We start from the raw sequence: 25,895 nt of genomic DNA, 5'->3' as shown, positions 1-25,895 counted from the left end.
CTGTAGCAATGAGAGGCTCTATCTGAAATGTCCCAAAAAATCTGAAGTCAATATATAATGCATGCAAAAGGTGATTAAAAAGAACTTCTCTTAGTTCAAAACATTTAAAATATCACATCCAAGTAACACCTGAAAATTAGTGCAAAAAAAGATGAAAGTTATAATAGTGAAGACCAGAAACAAATTTGATTACTTGATGAATCACATAACATTTTAAAAATAACTGGTAAATCATTGGCCATAGAAAACACCCTTCGTATCAGAACAGTTTTAAAATACACTAATATGCATGTTATTTATACTCACCCATACATATATTTTAAGAACAACTCAATACCTTAAAAGCAATCACTAAATCAGCCTTTAGTTTAATCCTCATCTGCATTTTAATGACTTCAAAATATATCCACATTATAGGGCTTGAGGTTGCATATTGCTACATTACTTGTTTCAGAGTATTGTGCCTTTCCATCCTGGTAACAATAAATTCTAGTAAACAGAGCTATTAACAGCATTTTTATAGGGTCAAATGGAGCTACGATACTAGAAGTGTGGAGCTAAGTAAAATTTGAAGGCTACTATGTTATATCCAAGTATTTATTGGGGCATTAAAATCAGGCCCTTCTGGGAGATGTTTGAATGTTTCTCCTGATCTTTTCTACCCTTGACAGTTCTCTAATTTGGCAATCTGTAAAAAAAAATAGTTATCTGAGGTCTCATCAAGCTTGAACTTATCATTAAGAAATGAACTTTGAAAAAGAATGCTACACTCTAAATAAAAATAATGAAATCTAGGTGGTAAGCAAAAACATCCCTGATCTTAAATAGAAATAGCTATTCTGTGTAAGCTGGATAAAGCCACATTGCCTTTGAATATACACATGAAACATTTTTAGTGATATCAAACAATTTAAATTTCCTAGTTTTCCAAGATTGTGTCAGATTGTGTTTTAATAAACTAAATATAAATACTATTACACTATAAAACTATCCTTTAGTTCAGAAAAATATTAGTCACTTAGAACTCTTTATGGACTGGAGCGACAGCACTGTGTGTAGGGCGTTTGCCTTGCATGCAGCTGAAGTGGGTTCGATTCCTCTGTCCCTCTCAGAGAGCCCGGCAAGCTACCGAGAGTATCCTACCCGCCTGGCAAGCTTCCTGTGGCGTATTCGATGTGCCAAAAGCAGTAGCAACAAGTCTCACAATGGAGACGTTACTGGTGCCTGCTCGAGCAAATCGATGAATAATGGGAGGACAATGCTACAGTACTACAGAACTCCTTATATGATTTGAAAACTCTGTTATGTGGCTGGAGAGATGGTATAGCAAACAGGGTCTTGCCCTGCACTCAGCTGAACTGGGTTCAATCCCTGGTAACCTATATGGTTCTCTGAGTCCACCCAAGAATGATCCTTGAGTGCAGAACCAAGAGTAAGACAAGAACACAGCTGGGTGTGGCCCCAAAATGGAATAAACCAAAATAAAACAAATAGAAATGTCTTGTAGTCTTGTCTGATGTCACATGGAAATTTGCAAATGTATAGTAAGTAAGTAAAGGCCCTCCCGTTGATCATCGATTTGCTCGAGCGGGCCCAGTAACATCTCCATTGGAGATTTTGTTGTTACTGTGTCTGGCATATCGAATACTCTCGGTAGCTTGCCGGGCTCTCCGAGAGGGGCGGAGGAATCAAACTCGGGTCGGCCATGTTGGCTGCGTGCAAGGCAAATGCCCTACCGCTGTGCTATCAAGTGGTTGATAAATAAATAAAATGAATTGGTGCTCAATTAGGAGGGGTTGAGCCACACTTAGCTGTGCTCAGGACCTACTCTGGGTTCCTTCCCAAATATCACTCCTGGCCATGGTCAGGAGACCCTATGTGATATCAGGGATCATACGCAGGTCAGTTATATGCAAAGCAAATTCCTTAACCTCTGCACTATCTCTCTAGCCCCTGGTCATTAAATTTTAACTGTATGATGTGCTGGATTTTACATCTCCATATTATATCAATGCTTACATTTGTGAAGATGTTGATTCTGTCATGCTGTGTTTAAAGGGAGCTTACAGCAGTCCTTAAGTTTATTATTAGAAACTTATTACCACAAAGTATTTTGCTGCTTTTCAGAAAAATTACAGTACATTTCATACTACAGCATGTGGCCTTTCAGTAGACTAAAGGTCACATTTCTTTGTAGCATTGAATTGAATATTGAGTAAAACATTTTATAACTGAATAGCAAGTGAGATAATAAAGCCATGGCAACATCCAGATTTTCTGTATTTTTAAAATTAGTTTAAATCCCATAGTGAGATAGTTTTACAAATATAATGATTTTTATAATTTTCCCAAACTGGTTTGGAGCCAAAACTATTTTTTAAAAAAATGTTTCCAAATTAGCCATACAATTTTATTATAAAATTTGGTTTTGCCTTGACAATAGAACTGAAGTTAGTGAGTAGAGGTAGGAGATGGAGGTGAGGTGGGGAGGAGGGATGGATAGTCCAGAAAGGACGTAGGGGACCAAAGTACAGGAATTTGGGGACTGTGGTTCAATCATTTTGTATGCCAAAAGCACAAATATTAAAAAGTATAAATCTTAACATTATTGTAAATCATATTACTATAGCAAAAATGAAAATTCAGAAAAAAAAGTATTCAAAATCTTCAAGCATCCACTATTACTATTCTATCCGTATTACCACTCTTTTTTACTGAAAATAACGAAACAAACAAATGGTGTCTTCACTCCTCATAAGCCTTGCCAGAGTCTATTCTCCATAAAACGTATAGGATCCCACTTTTAAAATATAAATTAGTTTATAGAATGCACAGTACAGAACATCTTTTCCCAATTTTTCATCTTGGCCTTGAAAATGCAATTCTCAGGTCCGTCACCACAACAACTGTGACTGCGCGATGATGACTCCAATTCTTGCATCTAAAATTCACCACCTCTCTTAAGACAGAGGCTACATTTTTCTCAAGTCAATCGCAACCAATAGCAACTCAGCATACTCAGCATCGCATTAATACTCAGGTAGAACTTTTACCAGCTACCAATTAAAACATAGAACTTACATTCATCTCTAGTGAAAAACTGAAGATTTCCCCTTAACATCAGAAAATAAGAGAAGAACATTTACTTAGATCATGTTTTCAGCATTGTATTGAAAAAAATAGAATTTGAAGTAATGTAAGAAAAAATGAAGTGAAAGACAAAAACACTCTGATTGAAAAAACTCATAAAACTGTCTTATCATCCAGATCACATAAATTGTATAGAAAATTCCAAGTAGCCTAGGAAATTTAATAAGAAATAAAAAATAACAATTTTAAAGGATAAGAGATTAATGTAGGCAAATATATGTTATACTTGGGCTGGAGCGATAGCACAGCAGTAGGGCTTTTGCCTTGCACGCAACCAACATGGCCGACCTGAGTTCGATTCCTCCGCCCCTCTCAGAGAGCCTGGCAAGCTACCCGTGATGTATTCGTTATGCCAAACACAGTAACGACAAAGTCTCCAATGGAGACATTACTGGGCCCACTCGAGCAAATCGATGAACAATGGGAGGACAGTGACAGAACCATATGTTATACTTATTGCAGTAATAAAAACAAGAATTTGGGTGCAGAGACAACATTTGACTTAATAGTTCAGCAAATATCTTAATATGCAATTTGATTAGGCACTACCAGAAGTGTTCCTGTTTTCCTCTTGAGGAATCCTAGTATGTCCCCAAAACAATTAATTAAAAGTACATATGACTACAATTAGTAAATCTAAGTAATATATATACCAGAAGATGTGCCAGACTCATCTGTTAAAACATGCAAAATGCTTTTGAAGGAAATCTTTTCAACAAATAACAATTAAATTAATCTATTAAATATTTGTAGCATACAGTTGCACACAAATGAATACAATGGATTTAACATAGATACAATAATTGAGGACATGTCAACAGAGTTTCAAAGTTCACACTATCTAATTTTAAACTTCTATTAAATCCCAGTAGTCACAAAAGTATAGTTTGATGTCAACAAAAATACGGATCAATGTGATAGAAGAAAGAATCTAAAAAGTGAAGTCTCGTCTATGTTCAATTGATTTTCAACAAAAGCTGTGAAGGCATTCAGTGGGGGAAAGTATAGTCTTTACAAAGTCAGTGGTAAAACAAATGAATATCCTATACACAAAAATATAGATTGTGAATGTTACCACACACCTTGTGCTCAAAATTTGTCTCCAAGTGGAGTTCAAAAATTATCTAATAATCCTGGACTCTAAATGGACTTAAATGTAACATGGAAAACAACTTCTACTTTGAAAATAAGAACTTTGGAGAAAGTTAAAGTAATTTTGGGGTAAGCAAAGATTTCTTAGGTGTGAATTAGATTTTATTAAAACTTAAAAACTTGTTTTCATAAGAGACTATTAAATTAAGCAGCAAACCACACACTGGTAGAATGTGTTTTCAAACTCTATCTCCAATAAAAACTTTCATCCAAAATATATAAATAATAAAAGTATGAGTACAGACACGTGATAGTACAGGGGTTAAGGTACATAAGGTCAACCTCAGTCCTCCCCCTCAGCATTATATGGTCCCCCAAGCATCCTTAGGTCTGGTTCTGAAGACAAAGTTTGCCAACTCTATAATTTCATTTATATTTATTATTAAAAAGGAAGGGACTCTGCGCCAGGCTGTTTTCACTAGAGATGTGCCAGAGGGGACAGGTAGGAGCCCGCCCCACCCCAGGGGATCCAGCTCCGGCCACTGACCTCCACTACCAAACCACTGCCACCATTCAGCCACTTTCCAGACGGCGCGGCTGCTTTGTCACATCATAAGACACTTCTTTCCCATTTTCCATAGTTACCACACCATGTTTATATATGTATAATAGCACAGCGGGTAGGGCGTTTGCCTTGCACGCAGCCAACATGGCCGACCCGAGTTCGATTCCTCCGCCCCTCTCAGAGAGCCCAGCAAGCTACCGAGAGTATCTCGCCTGCACGGCAGAGCCTGGCAAGCTCCCCGTGACGTATTCGATATGCCAAACACAGTAACAAGTCTCACAATTTTACTGGGCCCACTTGAGCAAATCGATGAACAATGGGAGGACAGTGACTGTGATTGATATACCTCTCAGAGAGCTGGGCAAGCTACCAAGAGTATCCTGCCCACACAGGCAGAGCCTGGCAAGCTCCCCTTGGCATATCGGATATGCCCAAACCAGTAACTATAGCAGGTCTCATTCTCCTGATCCTAAAAGAGCCTCCAATCGTCGGAAAAAATGAGTAAGGAGTAGCTGCTAAAATCTCAGGGCTGAGATGAATAGAGATGTTACTGGTGCCCACTCTAGTAAATCAACGAACAACAGGATGACAGTGATACAATGATTAAAACCAAAGATTAGACTGATTCACAGCATGCATTTGTTTGCTGGAGTCAATGAAGGAAGATGTATGACTGCAAAGTGATGAGGGAACTTCTGGAAGTCGTGGTCTGTGTCATGGTTATGGTCAAGTTTATTCAAGGTTACACAGCATTGTAAGCATTATAAGTCTTTGCATTATATATGTAAATGAATAAATTTTGTCTAAATATACCTAAAATTTGTCTATGTCTAAACTTTGTAAATTACATTTAATAAAACTGAAAAAAAGAAAATAAATTGTTATCTAGGCAAATTATCTTCTATTTTCATGGGTTATTTGTTACGTATAGATATTAGAAATATATCTAATATAATTTACCATCTCTGAAAAATAAAAGGAGGAAGGGGGTTGGCGGGAGGGATACTGGGAATATTGGTGGAGAAGAATGGGCACTGGTGGAGGGATGTGTACTTGATAATTTTATGACTGAAACATACCCACGAAAGTGTGTAAATTTGTAACTGTATCTCATGGTGATTCACTAAAAACGTTTTAAAAATTGAAAAATAATTTTAAAAAATTAAAAATAAATAATAAGATCAATACTTCTTAAATATAAAACTAAAATATGTTTTAGCACAAATGTTAAAAATAATACTTTTCAAGACTAAAATTGATGAGAAAAATAGCATTGTTTTGTACTATAAAAAATAATTTAATGCCTCTGTTCTTGGATTCTCATATCTACTTCTGTATTTATTTAATTTTTGTCACATGTTTGAGGAAAATCTAGTCTTTTACCCAAAAATATTTTGAATCTGGAATAGCATTCTATAACTTTCTTAAAATTAAACTGAATATGAAAAGGGATTGTGATTGATAGTACCTGTGTGTATGTACCTCTATATTATACATGTCTATAAAAGGTAAAGGCCCTCCCGTTGATCGTCGATTTGCTCGAGCAGGCCCAGTAACGTCTCCATTGGAGACTTTGTTGTTACTGTGTCTGGCATATCGAATACTCTCGGTAGCTTGCCGGGCTCTCCGAGAGGGGCGGAGGAATCGAGCTCGGGTCGGTCATGTTGGCCGCTTGTAAGGCGAACACCCTACCGCTGTGCTATCGCTCCAGCCCACATGTCTATATAAACATATAAAATTGGTCATACAGATAACCAAGTTATCTCTCATATAATTTGCTACTCACAGCATCCTAACAACACTGAATTTACTAGGTATTGAAATGTTAAATTGATCTCATTAAAAAACAAACAAACACTGTCCTCCTGTTGTTCATTGATTTTGCTCAAGCTGGCCCAGTAATGTCTCCATTTTGAGACTTGTTGCTACTATGTTTGGCATATTGAATAGGGAGCTTGCCAGGCTTTGCCGTGTAGGCAAGATAACTCTCAGTAGCTTGCTGGGCTCTCTGAGAGGAGCAGAGGAATAGAACCCGGCTTGCCATGCTGGCTGTGCGCAAGGCAAACGCCCTACTGCTGTGCTATCTAATTATGTTCACTGTTACTGTCACTGTCCTCCCATTGTTCATCGTTAAGGAAGGAAAATTCTAAAAGATGCCTGAGGCTTGAGGGGCTGATTGCCTCAAGAAATAACCATATTAGAGGGTTGAAATTTCTAATCTGACTTCTTGGAAAGGAAGAGATACTGGAGACTGAGTTCAGTTACAATATCTGGTGATGTAACCAGCTGTGCCTGTGGAATGAAGCCTTCCTTTAAAACCCAAGGACATTCTGGCTTTGAGAGCTTTGAGATTTGGGAGCCTGTAGAGACTGAAGAGAGTGACATACATGGAGATAGAATGGGAACTCTGAATTTTCTTTCCCCGTGCATTGTTTTGTACATTGTCATCTGGCTCTTCCTGTTATATCCTCAGTAGTAAACTAGTGATCTTGTGAGTTATAATGGCTTGCTATGAGTCCCATAAACTAATATCTCAGAATAAATCTAAGGAAAGGGCTCTGGAAATGTCTTCATTTTATAGTAAATCAGTCAGGAGCACAAGTAACTTGTGAGTGGTGTCAAAATACAAGTGGACCTAGGAGGTGAGCCCTTTCCCTATGGAATGATGCTATTTGTGGGTAGTGTTTGAAGTGAGCTGAACTAAGTTGAATTCTTGGATACACTGTTGGTATCCAAGAATCTCTTCTTGGTATGCAAAAATCTTGGATCCAAAGCTGGTATTGGATCCAGGAACCCTATATGTCGATAAACCCATTTTTTCATAGTCACTGCATTTTGAGTAAGACTGAACATGCAATACAAAACAATGGGTAAATCATGTAATAGTAACATGTAATAAGCACTAGGCCTGGGGTGTTACCTTGCATGTCTGAGATCTCGTGTTTGATCCCTGACTCTGAATAAAAAGAGAGGAGAAAAAGAAAGAAAAAAAGGAAAAAATTCTGGTACACACTGCTCATGAGAAGAAAAATATTGATGTTCACATACAGTATAAACAATTTGCCATTATCTTTCAAATCATGTTAAACTCAGTTCAGACAAGCAAAACTGAATAGAATATGTTTAAAGATACTTAACTACATAATTAAAGCTGGTAATTATAGCCAATAAGTGATAAGGAAATCATTTAAAATCATGATTATCTTTCAGGGAATGATATGAGGTAGAAATGAGGAAGAAAATATTTTCAACAAAGCATTCCCATTTCCTCTGTGCTCTTACTTCTGAAGTTCTTGTTTATCATTATTGTCTTCATAACGTACATATAATTGCATGTGTATTAGGTATATTATCTGTATCCATGTTATAAGATGATTTTTTAAATTTATTTTTATTCTCTTCCCTTTGTTGATGCAATTGCTGTAATGATGAGTGATTATAAACACTCTTGGTTGTACTTGCACATTTAATTGTAGTGCTTGTCCTGTTCATAAACTGATGTCCGCATGCAAATTGTTTCAGTCCTCCTTGCTGGGTTATGTTAAGATATGCACACACACACACACACACACACACACATACACACACACACACACTTTCTGGTGATTGTTCTCACAGCAGGACCCCCACTTCTTTTCAGTTGTGATGCTCTCTGGCTGTCACACCGTTTCATTTACATGACTGTAGTATGGTTAGAAATTGTTTCTAGTGCCTGGAATTCCCAGTCAGTAGCACAGCCAGGATAGTCTTTGTGGCTTAACCTCAAAGCCTCGTGCTTGCCAGGGGTTTTATCTTCAACTGAGTCGTGTGAGTTACAATTATTCATGATTGAGTTTCAGACATACAATGTTCCAGCACTAGTCCCTTTACCAGTGCCAATTTCCCTCCACCGAAGTCCCCAGTTTCTCTCCCGCCTACCCCAGCCTCCATTTTTATTTTATTTTAATTTCTGCGGTTTACAATACTGTTACTGATAGGTTACCATACATAACACTATAGCGTTCTGTTCCCTGTCCTATTCCTCACCACCCCGAGTTGCAAGCTTTCTACTGAAAACTATGTCCTTTGTTTCTATCACCTTGGGGATTCATTATTCCTCTATATTTATTTATATCCCACATATGAAATAAATCCTTTTGTGTCTGTTCTTTTACCTCTGGCTCACTTCATTCAGCATGATGCTCTCCAGATCCATCCACATAGCGGCAAATTGCATGATTTCATCTTTTCATCTGACCCAGTAGTGTTCTAATGGGTATGTGTACCATAGTCTCTTTATCCAGTTACATGTTTTTGAATACTTGTGTTGCTTCTAAATTTTGACTATTTTGATTAGTATTGCAATGAACATAGTGCAAGTGTATTTTCTGGATTGTGTTTTTTAACTCAGATTTATTCCAAGGAGTGGAAGTGCTGGGTCATTTAGAAGCTCAATTCCTATGCTTTTTTGAAAATTTTCACTACGTTTTCCAAAAGGTTGAACCAGACAACATTCATACCAGCAGTGAATGAGTGCCGCGCCTCCCCCCTGCTCCCCACCACACGTCCTGTCCATCACCAATACTGGCACACATCTTTTTGATTTTTGCTTTGATTTGAGTTTCCCTGATAATGATGTACAGCATTTTCTGCATAGGCTTTTGGTCATCTGTATGTCTTTGAAAAAGTTTCTGTTCATCTCTTCTCCCCATTACTTTATGGGTTTGGATGGTTCGTTCTTAAAAAAAATACATTTGTATAAGGTTCAGAGCATGTCAACTGTTCTATCTCCATTACCATATGGTCCCCAAGTCTTGTGACAGGAATAATCCCTGCGCACAGAGGAAGAAGAAAGCTCTGAGCACCATGGGCTGTGACAAAAAAAAAACTGTCACTGTCACTGTCCTCCCGTTGTTCATCAATTTGCTCAAATGGGCCCAGTAACGTCTCCATTGTGACAATTATTGCTGTGTTTGGCGTAACGAATATGTCACGGGTAGCATACTCTCGGTAGCTTGCCGGGCTCTCCAAGAGAGACGGAGAAATCGAACTCGCTTGCAAGACAAATGCCCTACCCGCTGTGCTATTGCTCCAGCCCAACAAACAATTAAAACTGGTATAAAGAACTAGTACAAATGGTAGATCTAACCAGTTCTTTATATATTTTAGATAGCAACACTTTATCAGATAAGTGATGAGCAAGTATTTTCTCCCAGTCTATTGGGTGTCTCTGTATTTTATTCATCATTTCCTTCGAGGTATATAAGTTTCTTGATTTAATAAAATCATTTGTTTTTCTTAGCTTCTGCTTGCTTACCTAATGGTGTTGAATCCTTAATGATGCCTCTCGCTACAGTATCATGGAGATTTTTGCCTATGTTTTCCTCAATATAATTTATGGATTTAAATCTTATAAAAAAGAGCTTTTAATCCATTTTATTTGACTTTTATGCATGTATTGGAAAGGGATCTATATACATTTTATCAGATTTGGTTGACCAGTTTTCCCAACCCCACTTGCTAAAGAAGCTTTCTTTCTTACTCCACTTCATATTATTACTTCTTTATTGAAGATTAACTGCCATTACTTGAGAATCTGTCTCAGGATTTTCATTTCTTTTCCTCTGATCTGAAGGTCTCTCTTTAGTCCACTACCATGTTGTTTTAATTACTACAGCTTTGAAGTATAATTTGAAGTTAGCGTAAGAGATGCCTCTCATCTTCTTTGTCCTGATTATTGCTTTGGCTATTGAGTGGGAAAGTATTATTCCATCTTTCAGGAGTGCTTGTTCTATTTCTTTGGAGAATGCTACAGATATTATAATAGGGACTACACTGAATGTGGATAATACTTTGGGCAGTATTGATATTTTAAGGACGTTAATCTTCCCAATCAGAGAAAACAAAAGGGTTTTTGTTTGGTCCTGTCCTCTTTCATTTTTTATTAGAATTTTATAGTTTTCTTTGTAAAGGTAAAGTAAAGGTAACCTTTCACTTATGTTGTTAAGCTGATTCCCAAGAAAGCCCTAAAGGCTTTACAGGCAGGTTTTTAGATACTAAGTTATTTATATAGAATTACTTAATCATAAACTAGGCCAAAGGAAGTAGACTTTTTTGCCATAATACTATTTTTCAAAAGATTTGTCAATAGAGGACTTTTGCATTTATCTCTCTCTCCCCTCTCACATCTCTCTAACTTTCTTTCAATAAAAGTATTTTGCTTCACTTCAAAAAATCATCAATATATACTCATGAAAATATACAACATATAGTTGTTTTATGAGACATAACACAATTGTGTTTGAATCCAGGAATCCATACTCATTCTTTCCATTGTTTCACCAATTTCTATTCTAAGTAAACACAAACAATACCTTACATAGAATGTGCCTGGGAGTTGCACTACAAACATCCACTCTTATTAGAACATATAAAAATGAGAGGTAGAGTACATAGATGTCTTGTTTTCCTCATTATATCTTTCTCATTTGGCTGCTATATGATTATTTCCCAAAAGACCCAAGCAGATTTGTTTAAGCTTTGGTGATGCAAGACAGTATTTATTTTCATGACTGCCCTATCAAGTTTAACAACCAGGCAGTAACAAGTGACTATATATTTTCATGACATTCTTTCAGGAAATAGAAATATAATAACTTTGAATTCCACCCTTATTTTCAAGGTCAGCTATACAGTTCATGAAAACAGCATGTTTATGGTTCTGTAACAAAATATTAGATGTCATATAGGAAAAAAATCTTTGTAGACTTTTATAAGGAAATTTCAAATGTAAATATTATTTAATAAGAGTCATTGCTGGGGGTATGGAATGATGTAAAGAGAAGACTATTATTTGCTATAGAGCCTTAGTAGAATAGTCAGCAATGTCTAATTAAGCAACATTAAGTAGCATTCTTTTCTTTCTTTTTATGACAGTCTAGCCCTTAATTTTATTATGTATGGAACCTCAGTGTCTTTCAGGCTTAATATAGCTATGTAAACAAGTTAACACAGTCTATCCTTATTATAATGATGCCTTCAGGAGTTATACATTTTTATTGTAATAAGTAGACTCTGTTATGCTAAGGATAATTATCATTGACAAATTAACATGTTTGTAAACCAATAAAAAAACAGTGATACAATGTACGTGCAAACATTCAAAAAGAATTTATGCTTTTACACTGATAATATAACTTTTATGTAATTGGATTTTATTAATAACATAAAGCCAAGTTATAGATTTATTTTAAAAGATTCTTTATCAGGGGTCATCAGTAGAATAAATGTACTATTATAAACTGACTACTGTTACTTTTTATGCTTTTATAATAACAATGGAAAGCAAATAAAATATTAATTTAATTACATGGCATAATAGTGCATTAAGAAGAAAGTCATTCTTAAATATAGGAGATACACTAATTATTTTAGTTTATTTTTATTTAATTTATTTGAATAAGGCTCTCAAGTGGTGTTCAGGTGACCTGGGAAACATTCCTGGCAATACTCTGCCAATTGTGCAGAAGCTCTAGGCTAAAACTTAAGGATGCCATGCTGCTTCTGAAGTGTAAAATAGTGGACCAATAGATCATTCCAGCAGTGGTGCTCAGGATCCATGGCAGAGATTGAAGAAGGTTCTTGCTGGATGTATAGCATGCATCCCTGACCAAACCCTGAGCTGCCTTTCCATCCCCCATATTTTACATTTTCTTCCACTGGTGTAAACAGTGGTAACTATTTAATTTTATGTTTTTCATACTAAAAATAATCATCTAAATATATAAAATTTCTCGCGGCAGAGCCTGGCAAGCCACCCGTGATGTATTCGATATGCCAAACATAGTAACAACAAAATCTCCAATGGAAACGTTACTGGGCCCACTCGAGCAAATCGATGAACAACGGGAGGGCCTTTACCTTTACCTTTATATAAAATTTCATCATACTAAGAGTTGTTGCATCCATTGTCTCTTGGGTCTTTCTTTGCAGGGAAGTAGGATGCCTCCAAAGCCCACAGCACAGCAGTTACTCCCTATGAGTCTAGCCAATGGTTCAGGTCAAAGGATATGATATTATTCGGGCTCCGTAGTTCAGGGGACAATTTGGTCACCCCATTGGTAGCTGCGTATCTCCAGGAACACAACTGACTATGCTCAGACTATGTGGTACTAGAGATCAAAATGGCTTGCAAGGAGTATACTTTAACCCCAGTACTATTTCCTTAACTCCGCCTATTGTTTCTCAATATTTATATGCCATAACTATATGACCAGAGATATATAAAAATCAGAATGCTTAGTTATTATATAAGTGCATTACAACAACAACTGATCCACATAGATAGAACTTAAATAAAGGGGAAATAGGCATACTTAGATACTAATGATCTTAAAATGTTAAGGAACACAAGTTTCTTTTTAATATAACCAATAGTATCAGTATATTTCCTAATGCTTATAGTGTAACTTAGTAGCTCATCTCAAAAAAAATTATTCATGATCCTTGAGTTTGTTGGAATGTTGAATTTAACCCAGTCACCAGTGTTCACCTGTCATATGTGACACTTCGAAAATTAAACTGTAGAAATAATCTACCATGTTACATAAACTAAAATGAAATTCAGGAAGGAAAGAAACATCAAGGTTGGAGAAGAAAATGACATGATTCTAATTTGTGCCTGTTGCAATTGTGTGATTGTGTGACACAATCGCCATTTTCCATTTTCCTCAATGATACCTCAAAATATTATGCAAATGTAAACACTGCTTCTTCTTTAACAAATAGGCACATAATTTAAAATGAGCATTTTGGTTGAGCATTTTTCTGATGGCTATTTCTAATTTGAAAAATGTAGGAGGGCAGTGGATATTATGTCAATCATAATGATTTTTTTCTGATTTCAACAGAAAAGAAATGCACTGAAAACTAAGACATTTTTTGAACTTTCAGCAGTTTAATTACAACCTTTTTATTCCTGCCTTCCCCTTTCAAACCTAACTCTCCCACACTGTTCAGATGACAGATCAGATAAACACCAGCTTCAAGATTTTCCTGTGAGTAGATAATGAGGCACAAAAGAGACATATGGTTAAGAAGGTAGTATATTTGTATTGATTTTTTTTACTGGTAAACAGAACAAATTCATCATTATGCATGGAGTTCTAATACATTCAGGAAACTATTCAAAATAATGTGTGACTTATTTCTAAATCGGGCGCGTTCAGGGTGGTATGGCCGTAGACAGCACAGCTGTAGGGCGCTTGCCTTGCACGCAGCCAACATGGCCGACCGAAGTTTGATTCCTCCGCCCCTCTCAGAGAGCCCGGCAAGCTACCGAGAGTATCTCGCTCGCACGGCAGAGCCTGGCAAGCTCCCCGTGACGTATTTGATATGCCAAACACAGTAACAACAAAGTCTCCAATGAGACGTTACTGGGCCCGCTCGAGCAAATCGACGAACAACGGGAGGGCCTTTACCTTTTACCTTATTTCTAAATTAACATTTTAAGGCTTGAGCTGAGCAGGATAATGCTCTGAGAGACACTATATAAAAGTTGCCAAATGGGTGTGGCATAGAAGAAAATGACTCGTGTCAAATTTATCTTTGGTTTTCCAGTTATTCCAGTTATTCCAGAATTCCTACTTAGGGCCAATGGATATGCCTTAATTACCTGGAAAATGTTTTCCAGATTCTATCTCTGGAAATGTTGTGTTCCATCAAACACTGAGTTGGTAGCACCACCTAAAGCACCACAATATGTGCCCGCCCAAAGTAATAATTGTACCTAGTAGCACGGTAGCACGGTAGTACGGTCCTCCCATTGTTCATTGATTTGCTTGAGCAGGCCCAGTAACGTCTTCATTGTGAGACTTGTTACTGTGTTTGGCATATCGAATACTCCATGGGGAGCTTGCCAGGCTCCCTGTACCTAGTAATATATATGAATCATAGTTTAAAATAATATTCTAAGATCCTGCTTATTTACAAATTTCTGATTTAAGATTTGTATGATGCTGCTTCATTCTACCCATCTCTCTGTGCAACTTCTGTGACTATAATCAATAACTATAAAAAGAGTAAAAGTGTATATAGTAATCCACATGTGAAAAGAAAACTTGGTTGGAAAGGTTTTGAAAATTATCAAACAATAAAAAGTAAAATCTATATCTGTTTGTCTTTCACATGTGAATAATATATTTTTGTGATGATTTGCAATCCTGCGGTAAATTTCTCTGAAGAAATATGTCTAAAACTTGGCACAGAAAAATTGTCCCAAGACATATTAAAAAAGTATAATGCATTAGTAGGACATAGTTTTCAGTGTACTTGCTACATCTCCAGTAAGATAATTAACATTCTGGTAACTTAAGTCCTGGGATGAGATATGGGATAGGAGGTTATAAGAAAGCAAGTTGTAGGACAAAAGTCTTTGTAGGTTAACATCATACCAAAATTCAACAGAACTGTCTCCAGAGTTTTAGTGCATCAGAGCCAATTGTCCTGAAGCTGGCAGAAATTTCTCTACCTCTAATTGTTGTATAATTATATAGAGGGATAATATAACCATGCTTTGATTTTGCAAATAGAATTTCTTTTCCCCAGCAAACTCTACGTAGCAAGGTTTAGTTGAAACAGCTGTGCAGCTCTTGCATGAGCTAAACAAAGACTTTTAAAGCGTAGGCAATATTCTGTGATTTCTAACCCCTTTGAAATTTAAAAAAAAAGCAATTCCTTTCCAATATGAATAATGTGATGTCCTCAGAAGGTCACAATCACTGGATCCAAAACATAAGTTACAGGGGAATTTCACTGTATTTTCTCTTATGGTGATTAGAATATATGACTAAAATCAGCAGTTATCTCCAGTGTTTTGCCATTTTAAATGTACACACCTATTCTGGATGCAAAATCACTTGCATTTTCAAGTTATAAAGCCCTCAGTCTTGCAAGATAGTTGAGGCTCTCAGTTATTTTGTGTGGGATTATCTTTGAACTTTTTTAGTATCATATTTAATGACCAACTTTGAATACTATTTAGAGTTAGTTTTCTCTGCAATTGTTTAAACAATTTTGAGAGAATACATTGATGAAAGACAGGGAAATCATCATTTTATTGTCATCCTTAACATCCATAACATCTTGAACTCTAAACATATCTTAATGTTTTGTCTAAAACATTAAGTATATAATTTAGCCAAAAATTGAACAAATTTTGGTGCTTACAAAAAATGGATCCAATGTCACCTATCAAGTCAAACAAGTTCATGAGAAGAGAATAAATAGGCACAATGTAAGATAACAAGAAATCTCTGAACTTGCATAGAGGAAACCAGCCTGAAGAACGTGTAAAATTGAAACTTAAGAATTTTGGAGCATTGTGTGATGCAAATAGGGTTACACAGTCCTAATTATTGGTTCACATGAGAACATGCCAATATCGAACCAGACCCTTTATTTAAGTCTTTAACTCCAAATTTAGCATTTGTATCCTGTGAATCTTTTAAAGACAATTTGTCAAGGACTCAGAACATTATTGAGCAGGTTGGAATTGGAGGATAAATGTTGAAAAACGATATGTGCACAGAAGGAGAATTTCATCACACTGGTCTGCTTACATGGGATTGTTTCTCTGGCCAGGTGGATACTGGGTAGAAGAAGTTTCCTATGTGATTGAAAGTCTCAGTCTACTAAATGATGTATAAATTTACCACTTCTGTATAAACAGAGAGCCCAAAGGATTTCAAGCATCAACAAAGTTTCAAAATCACAGTAACAGTGACCATAGGGAGAATGGAAGCCAGTTGAAAGACTCTCTCTTTCATTGAACATTGAAACATTTCTATAAAAATAATCTTGAACAAAAGGAAATGTGAGGATGCTCAGACAGATTTGTGAGTGAAGATGGGAAAGCGTTCCTAGTTGTCAAAGTCCTAACACTGAGTTGCTTCCTGCGATGAATCAAGGAGATGAGTAAAGATAAATGTAACATCATTTGTACCCAGGGTTATTGATAGCTGGGGAAATTCAAGTTACTTTAGATACTCAGGTAAAACTTCACTTATTTCACTACTTTACCCAGGGACTTAATTAGGTGAGTAAAAAATGCAGTTGCCTAAAATGATATCTGAATACCAGAGGGATCACAAGTGGTCTCATTTCACTAACTCCAGGGAGCTGCCAAGAGATTGCTTTCCTGATATAAATATGTATGGAAGTATCAGTCAAAGAATTAATAAAGTACCTTGAAAATTAATTTTTGCCCTTTTTTTCTATAGGGTTATGAAAAACAACTTTTCAAAATTCCTTCAATTGATGTTCCTAGACTTTGCAGTTAAAAGGACAATCCTCTTTTGATCTCTCTTCAAATTAAGACTTTAGGAACAAAAGTCACATTTTCATAGTACAGCTTTCTTTGGATACTTGATTAAAACAGACTTCACAGAAAGCAAGAATATTATGTAAATTAGGACAAACTGAGAGACATTTTTTGTTTTACTCAGTGTGTGTGTGTGTGTGTGTGTGTGTGTGTGTGTGTGTGTGTATGTGTGGACAGAGAGAGAAAGAGATTTTTCTCCAATAATAAGAAGGCACAAAGTTAAAATACTCATGGAACTACATGAAGTTCAGGACAAATAGTGATGCTGTGTATTGGGATTATAAAGATGAAACTCAGTCCATCACTCTAAAATCTAGTCATGCCCAGTAAGAAATCAGCAGATTGTTTCTTGTTTGTTTGTTTGTTTGTTTGTTTTGTCTTGGGGTCGTACCCAGTTGTGCTCAGCATTTACTCCGGCTGACTCTTTGATTAGGGATCACTTATGGTGGACTCAAGGGACCACATGGTGTGCCAGGGATCAGAGGTGGTCGGCCCTGTGAAAGACAAGCACCCTGCCTGCTATACTATGACTCTGGCCCTATGTCAGCAAGTTTGGCCAATCAAATTGCAGTGATATATGCAGAAGTATTTGCAAGAATCTCTCTGAGCTTCCTGATTTACAAGCATCTCTTTGATAGCAAAAGAAGCACATCCTTAAGTCCATGTAGTAATATCAGTTCAAATATACTCTTTTACTCTATTTCTCTACCTGCAGCCTGAAGGCACCATTTTACAACTCCTCTCAAGGGGCTTCAGACATCACCAATGCTATCATAAAACCATCAAAAACATTCAGTTTTGTTAAGTATAAGGCATTAACTTTATAGTTATCGCAAAAGTGTATTGCTTGAGGAAAAATATGAGTGTATAGAAAATACATGTTATCACTACTCATTCCTGTCATCACATGTAGTTAAACAAAGGGTATATTAAGAAATGGAATACATAGATATTTTAAAAAAGAGAAATTCACACAAATAAGCAATTTTTTCCCCAAAGGAAAAGACCACAGTTGTCTAAGTATATTATCTAAATTATCAATATATTACTTTATAGATGCCAAATAAAATAAGGCATAGCAGAAATTTTCTTTATCTTTAATATTAAAAATTAACAATATCTTCTTTATGTTTTGTATTCTTTTTTTTTTGGTGCTATAAAAATTTCTTTAGCAGTGGTTAATCAGAACCTATAGAGAATCAAAATAAACTATATATATATGTATATATATAAAATATTGTGGATTATCCTAGCAGTTATCAGGATTTACTCCGGCTGTGTACTTAGGGATCACTCCTGGAGGTGCTCACAGGACTATATGTGGTACCAGAATTTGAGCCCAAGTTAGCTACATGTAAGGCAAGTGACTTACCCCACCTACTATCTCCCTGGCCTTACAGATAATGTTTTGAAGAAAAAGCGATTTGTGTAATTATTGAAAAACTACTGTATTGTATACCAGTCATTCATCTCTAGGAAACAAGACAGCTAGTTTCTCATTTAAGACCATTAGAAGCTAGATTCGGAAAAATATTCTACTGCTTTTTGTAGCAACAGTACAAAGAGAAAATACTCTAGTATAATAAGAAATCAATAAAGATCAATGTAACCTCCCTTTAGGAAAAATAAATCACATGGAAAATCCGCTGTTGACACCCCTGCAGTTCCTTGAGGATGTGTATAAGTCACTGTCACTGTCACTGTCCTCCCGTTGTTCATCGATTTGCTCGAGCGGACCCAGAAACGTCTCCATTGTGACACTTGTTACTGTGTTTGCCATATTGAGTACATCACGGGTAGCTTGCCAGGCTTTGCCGTGCGGGCGAGATACTCTCAGTAGCTTTCCAGGCTCAAATCGAACCTGGGTCAGCCAGGTGGGCCACGTGCAAGGCAAACACGCTACCCACTGTGCTATCGCTCTAGCTCGTGTATAAGTACTTCATTGAATTTGAAAAGTATTGATGCAGATGGGAGATGACAATTTTTGCAACTCTCCATAACTACAAAAGAGAAAATGAAAACAGATTTTTGAAATAATTGTAATGTTGTGCTTGCATTATTGATGATAAAGATCATTTTCTTATATTGTTCATATATTAAACTTGAAGGAATATCTGAATACAAACCAATAATGTTATTAGAGCTATGTATGTATTACTGCTGTAAATGAGCAACAGGTTTCTAGACAAGCATTTGTTTTTCAGATCTGATGTATTCAAAAGAAACTGAGCACTGGGGAGAAATGAATCACTTTTTTAATTTTTAAATATTCTTTAATTGAATCATAGTGGGATACATAGTTACAAAGTTGTTCGTGATTGGATTTCAGTCATATAAGTTTCCAACACCTGTTCCTTCACCAAGTTATGTTTCCCACCACCAGAGTCCTCAGTTTCCCTCCTGCCCTTGCTCCCCTCCTCCAGCCATACTTCTATGTCAGTCACTTTTCTTCTCTTTCATATCATTATCACTATTCTCCTCTTTCTTATAATGGCTACCATTGATTGATTTTGAAATTAAAAACATCATACTAACGACTCATAATTTTTAATTCATCTTCATATTTTCCAATAAATCTTCTTCAAAATTTTTTTCGATTGCATTATTTCAAAGATAATAGGGATGATTATTATAAGTAACATGGATCCTCAGAGAGTATATTTGCATACTGATTGCAGATTGATTGATGGAAAAACTTAATTTTATAATTATGTAAAATTTTACTAAACAATGGAAGTTCAATATATTTCAAACAAATTAAAAAAGGCATAACTTTAAAAGTTTTAGCTTCTATATTTATTTTCATAATTTTGATTACACTTAAAAATATTAGCAAGATCAGTGACCTGTGGATGCATATTCGTGGCTCCAATTATTTCAGCTTGAAAACATCATTACTATTCTCAAGTGAAAAAAATACTATATAAATATCGAATATGTGAATATGGAAACCAAAGACTATCGCAGTTTTTATAGACATAAGCTAAATGATTAGAGATGCAGTATGTGTTTTTTATTTTATTATTATATGGTGGGCTGGAGCGATAGCACAGCGGGTAGGGCGTTTACCTTGCACGCAGCCAATATGGCCAATCCGAGTTTGATTCCTCTGCCCCTCTCGGAGAGCCTGGCAAACTACCGAGAATATCTCGCCCGCAGGGCAGAGCCTGGCAAGCTCCCCGTGACGTATTCGATATGCCAGACACAGTAACAACAAAGTTTCCAATGGAGACGTTACTGGGCCTGCTTGAGCAAATCGATGATCAACGGGAGGGCCTTTACTTTACTTACTTTTTATTATATGGTAGCCACTAGTCACACATGATAACTGAGCTATTCGAAAGCTATAGCAAATATAAACTTTATGGTAGCTATTGAAAACATTATAAAATGAATATATATAATTTTTATGCCATTTAAATGTGTGGCTTAAACTCAGTTACTTTTGGACAAAGCTGTACATATGAGTACTGACTGATTCCTAATAAGTACATCATGAAATTTTGAGGTCATAGAGTTAATTATAGATTATGAGAAAAGTGTTCAATTCTTATTTTAAATTTAAAAAAGTAAAGGAAATAGAGAGAAATGTGTCTCTCTTATCCCCAGTCTGAGTCTGGGAAATTGTAATTCCATTTTATGAGCAGACCTTTAAAGAGACCGACCTGGGGTCAGAAAGAGAATATAGAGGTTGAAGCATTTCTGTCGCTACAGCTGATTCCAGTTTGATCCCAGGTACTTCATACAGTTCCCTGAGCATCATCAGAGTGATCCCTGAGAACAAAGGCAGGAGTAATTCTTGAACACTGTGGGTGTGTCCCCCAAACCAAAATTTAAACTTGAAAATAACAATAAAGAGGCCCACATGGCTGGAACCAAGCACATAGCCCAATTATCAGGGGTAGATGGTTGTATGTGCAGTGAAACAAATTAGAATTCTGACACCACGTGACCTGAGTACTTCCTTGCCTGAGGAGCACTGCATTGCAGAGCCAAGCTCTAACTTTCCCACCAGGACAACCTACTCAAACTACCTGTACACTATTTGAAAGGATCCACCCAACACATACAGAAGAGAGTTTCACGTGACAAATGAAAAAAATTACGGAAGTTCTGGTCAACAGCCAGCAAGGAACTGAGAGTCTCAATACAATAGGCCATGATACACCAATCTCTTGTGCACACAATCCTTTAACAGCACAACATCTACAATAGGAGCTGAAACTTCTCAAACTGAAGTTTCGGAGAGATTCTGGTCCAGATTGATACCTTGACTATAAACATGTGGTACTCAGTGAGGGTAGAATATCCAGCTAGCTATATATGGATTTCTGACCATTAGGAACTAAAATAAAATTCCTATAAGGTTTTATTTATTTATTTATTTATTTATTTATTTATTTGGTCACTAAGTTTTGGGATAATTTATTTGCAAAGGTAGCTAAAATGTTCTATTTTAATAAATAAATAAAATTATTTTATAATTTAATGATTTTGATGTTGATTGTAATTTGGAGTTTTCCCTCAGTTTTTGGCCACTATGAATATTCCTAAAAATATTTTTGGTCATATAGACATTTGTTTCTTTTGGATCAATGATTGGAAGTAAAAGTGGGGGGTCATAATATAAGCAAATATTTAGAACTAATAGAAATTGCCTATCAGTTTTTAAAATTATCGTACCAATTTGAATTTCTTCCAACAATGTGTGAAAGTTCCAGTTCTCCCAAATTTTTTCCTGCACTTAATATCATCATTCCTTTCAATTGTATCTATTATGGTGAGTGAATTGGTATCTTATTTTGGTTTTATTTTCTGTTCACCAAATTATTAGAATTCCAGGCATGTCTTTATAGACAGAGAGTCGGGGACCACAGCCTTCTGGTCAAGTGTTTATTTACATATAGCTCAAATTTCTGGGGAGGTAATGAGAAAAGTATCAAGCCTAATGTGGATTGTTTGTTGGTAAAACTAAAATTCAATTCCAAATATTGCAAATTCTCACTTCATAGAGAGCACTTTCCCATCTAATATAACAGAAGAATGGTTCATTTCTTTTAAGATGGTGTCTCTTTCACACATCTCTCTAGGGATTTAACTGAAAGACAGCACAATATTTATATCATTAGAGTTAAAATTATGTGGGAATATCTACTCCATCCTTCAGAGGTTGGACGCCCACTGTTTAATCTTTACTATACAACTCTCACTACCTCAGCCTCAGTTTTGTTTTGTCTGAGGGCCACAGTTGGTAGTGTTCAGGGCTTATTCCTGGCTCTGCACTAAGGAATTAATTACTCTTGATAGGATTCTGGGTACCATAGAGGTGGCGGAGTTCAGACCTGCCATCTGCTAGTCCAGCACCTTTAGAGTTTGTTTGACATGTAGAGATAACTTTTGAAGTTTTATAAGTTAATGAATGATTATATGAACAACTAAAGAAATAGACAAGAAAATTACTGAAATAGTAAAATTTTTAAGGAATAGAGATTATTTAAATTCTGTATCTTTCAAAAGCATGGCTAGACACTGAATAAATACTAATCACATATCACTCCAAATTATTCTGCTGCATTTGTAATATCCTAGTTAAATGGATATTTTTATGGATTTAATGAGAAAATTATGCATCAAATATTTATTAAAATGCTTGGCACATCATAGGTGTTAATTATTTGGTTTAATAATTCTTTTTTTCTAAATGATTATATTTTATGTGTTTTGATTAAGGGTTTCATGCATAATGCATTCCAGCAGCACACCCTCCACCAGAGTGTCTGGTAACTTCCATCAGTCTCTTATCCACATTCTATACCCCTTAGACACCAAATCACCACCCACCAAAACCCACTGTTGTAACCTTCCTACTGAAGGCCAGATCTCATTTCTCTTGGCTTTGACATTTGTTATTTCTTTACTGTATTTCTTTATAACCTATATATGTGGGTGAAAATTCTGGATCCATCCCTCTCCTTCTGACTAATTTCATTCAGCATGATACTTTCTAGATTATCTATGCAGAAACATATTGCATAATTTCATCTTTTCTTGAGCTTAGTAGCATCCCATTGTGTCATACAACCTTGTTTCTTTATCTAATCACCTATTCTTGGAACACTGGGTTGGTAACAGATTTTGGCTGTTGTGAATAGCGCTGCAGTGAACATCAAAGTCAAGGGTCTTCTCTGAGTTTGGGAGCCCTTAAGGTAGATGCCAAGAAGTGGAATTGCTGGTCATAGAGAAACTCAATTCCTTGATTTTTGAGGTTTTCCAAAAATGCTAAATGGGTTGACATCACTTTGTACAAAGTTTTATCATTCCTTTTTATCCACACTGGTGCCAATCTTGGTCATTTTTGTTCTTTATGATGGGTTCCAATCTCACTGATTTGAGATTATATCTCATTGCTGTTTAGATTTGTGTTTCCTTATTGGCAAGTGGTATAGAGCACATTTTACAGATACCTTTTAATCAGGCAGTTCTATATATTTAACAAGTCATAAATAATATATATCTGATGCTAGTATGAAAACAATTAGTGTAGTATATGGTGTGTATGCATATATATATACATATATACTCACCATACATGTATGTGTGTGTGAATTCACAAAGTGTAGTGTGGGTGCTGTGATAACACATGTGTTTTTGGTGGCCAAGAGCCACCTCCCATCCTTTCCAGGACTCCCCAGCAGATAGACAGAGAGTCGGGGACCACAGCCTGATGGTGAAAATTGCCCGTTTAATGCAGAGCTGCTAGCATACTTATAGAATATCTCAAGGGGTCAGAGGTGAAGGACTGCATACCCTAATGATTTACAGAGGTAAAATATTCCAGCAGTGGTAATTCTAAGGGGGAGATAATCTCAAGGAGTTGCTTTGTCTACCAGGAATATCTATATTCTTTTCTCTTCCCTTCTAGTCATATATATCAATCAATTAAGTTGAACAGTTAGTTAAAAAATTAATTCCACTTTTTACCGATAACACAGCAGGTAGGGCATTTGCCTTGCATGCAGCTGATCGGGGTCCGATTCCTCCGTCCCTCTCAGAAAGCCCGGCAAGCTACCAAGAGTATCCGGCCCGCACAGCAGAGCCTGGCAAGCTCTGCATGGTATATTTGATTTGCCAAAAACAGTAATAAATCTCACAATGAACACGTTACTGGTGCCCGCTCAAGCAAATCGATCTTACCAATGCTTGCAGTCCTTAGGATAAGCACAGTAAGAGTAGGAACCCGGGATTCTGCTTTCCCTGCACACGCGCCCCAGATGTTCTTTGGGACCCTGGGCTCCCACCATCCCTGAGCTTCTTCCTGTTTGTCCCCAACACCATGCCTGGTTTTCTTCCCCTCTCAGGTTGTACCTCCCACATACACCAGGTACCCGTGGGGGCATGGCCTCTTAGGAAGTGGGCGTGGCCTCTGCAGAAGTGGACATGGCCTAATTTTGAACCGTTGACCGCAGAAGAACTACTCATACCCAACAATCTTGTTAAACATCTCAGTCTCCATACCACCAAACCAACATTAAGAAACAACACAAATCCCTATAATGAGGAGAGGATGATGAAAAGAGTCCAGAATCCTCATTAAGTGATACTCACTTAAGGGAGCTCTCTGAGAAAGAATTCAAGTATGAAGTAACGAAGATGTTCAATGAACTCAATAAAAGAACGAGACAAATATCCAGTAAATTAAAGGTAGACATGAAAGACAATTGAGAAAATACAGGAAGAAATGAGAGCAGAAATTGAAAAGCTACACACAGAAATATCACAAATAAAAGATCGGGTAAATGAAATAAAAAAGTCAGTGTGAGCTCTCAACAGTAGAATGGCTACAGCTGAAGACAGAATCAGTGATCTGGAAGATCAGCTGCATGATGCCTACAGGCAACAACAAAAAATGGCAAGGGATCTCAAAATAGCTCTAGAGTGAATCAGAGTCCTAGAGGATGATTCCAAGAGGAACAACATTAGAATCATTGGAGTACCAGAAGGTCAGGGAAACAATCCCAATGAAAAAGCCATGGTTAAACAAATCATCGCTGAGGAGTTCCCAGAGCTGAACAGATTCAAGGAGCCCAAAGGGTGCCAGCTAAAAGAGACCCTAACAAAAACACTCCAAGACATATCATAGTTAGAATGATAGATGCTGATGGTAGAGACACAATACTGCAAGAAGCAAGGTCAAATAATAAAATCACATACAAAGGATCGCCTCTTAGATTCACAGCAGACCTATTAGAGGAAACACTCCAAGCCTGAAGGCAATGCAGAGATTCAGTGAAAAAAACTCATTGAAATGAACGCTTCACCAAGAATACTTTAACTGGCTAAACTCTTACTCAAACTTGAAGGAACAGTACATTATTTTCTGGATAAACAACAGCTCAGGAACTTCATACACTCAAAACCAAATGTAAAAGTAGGGCTAAAGGAGCTACTGTAAGACTAGGCAAACCCCTACAGGCACAATAAAACCTTACAGAAAGATGACAAAAAAAAACAAAACAATAATCTCCTCAATGTCAATCGTATACATTCACCAAGTAAGAGACACAGAGTGGCAAATGGATTCAGAGGAAGAACCAAGCATTCTTCTATCTACAAGAAACATATCTAAACATAACAAAAAACACAGACTCAAAGACAAAGGATGGAATACCTTGCAAGCAAACAACCTCCTCAAAAAAGCCGGACTGACCTTACTAGTACCGGACAACATAG

This window comes from Sorex fumeus, unplaced genomic scaffold (assembly GCF_029834395.1).
Source record: "Sorex fumeus unplaced genomic scaffold, SorFum_2.1 ptg000037l, whole genome shotgun sequence".
Lineage (NCBI taxonomy): Eukaryota > Metazoa > Chordata > Mammalia > Eulipotyphla > Soricidae > Sorex > Sorex fumeus.
The sequence above is the reverse complement of the archived record's forward strand: the minus strand, read 5'-3'. Positions refer to the sequence as shown.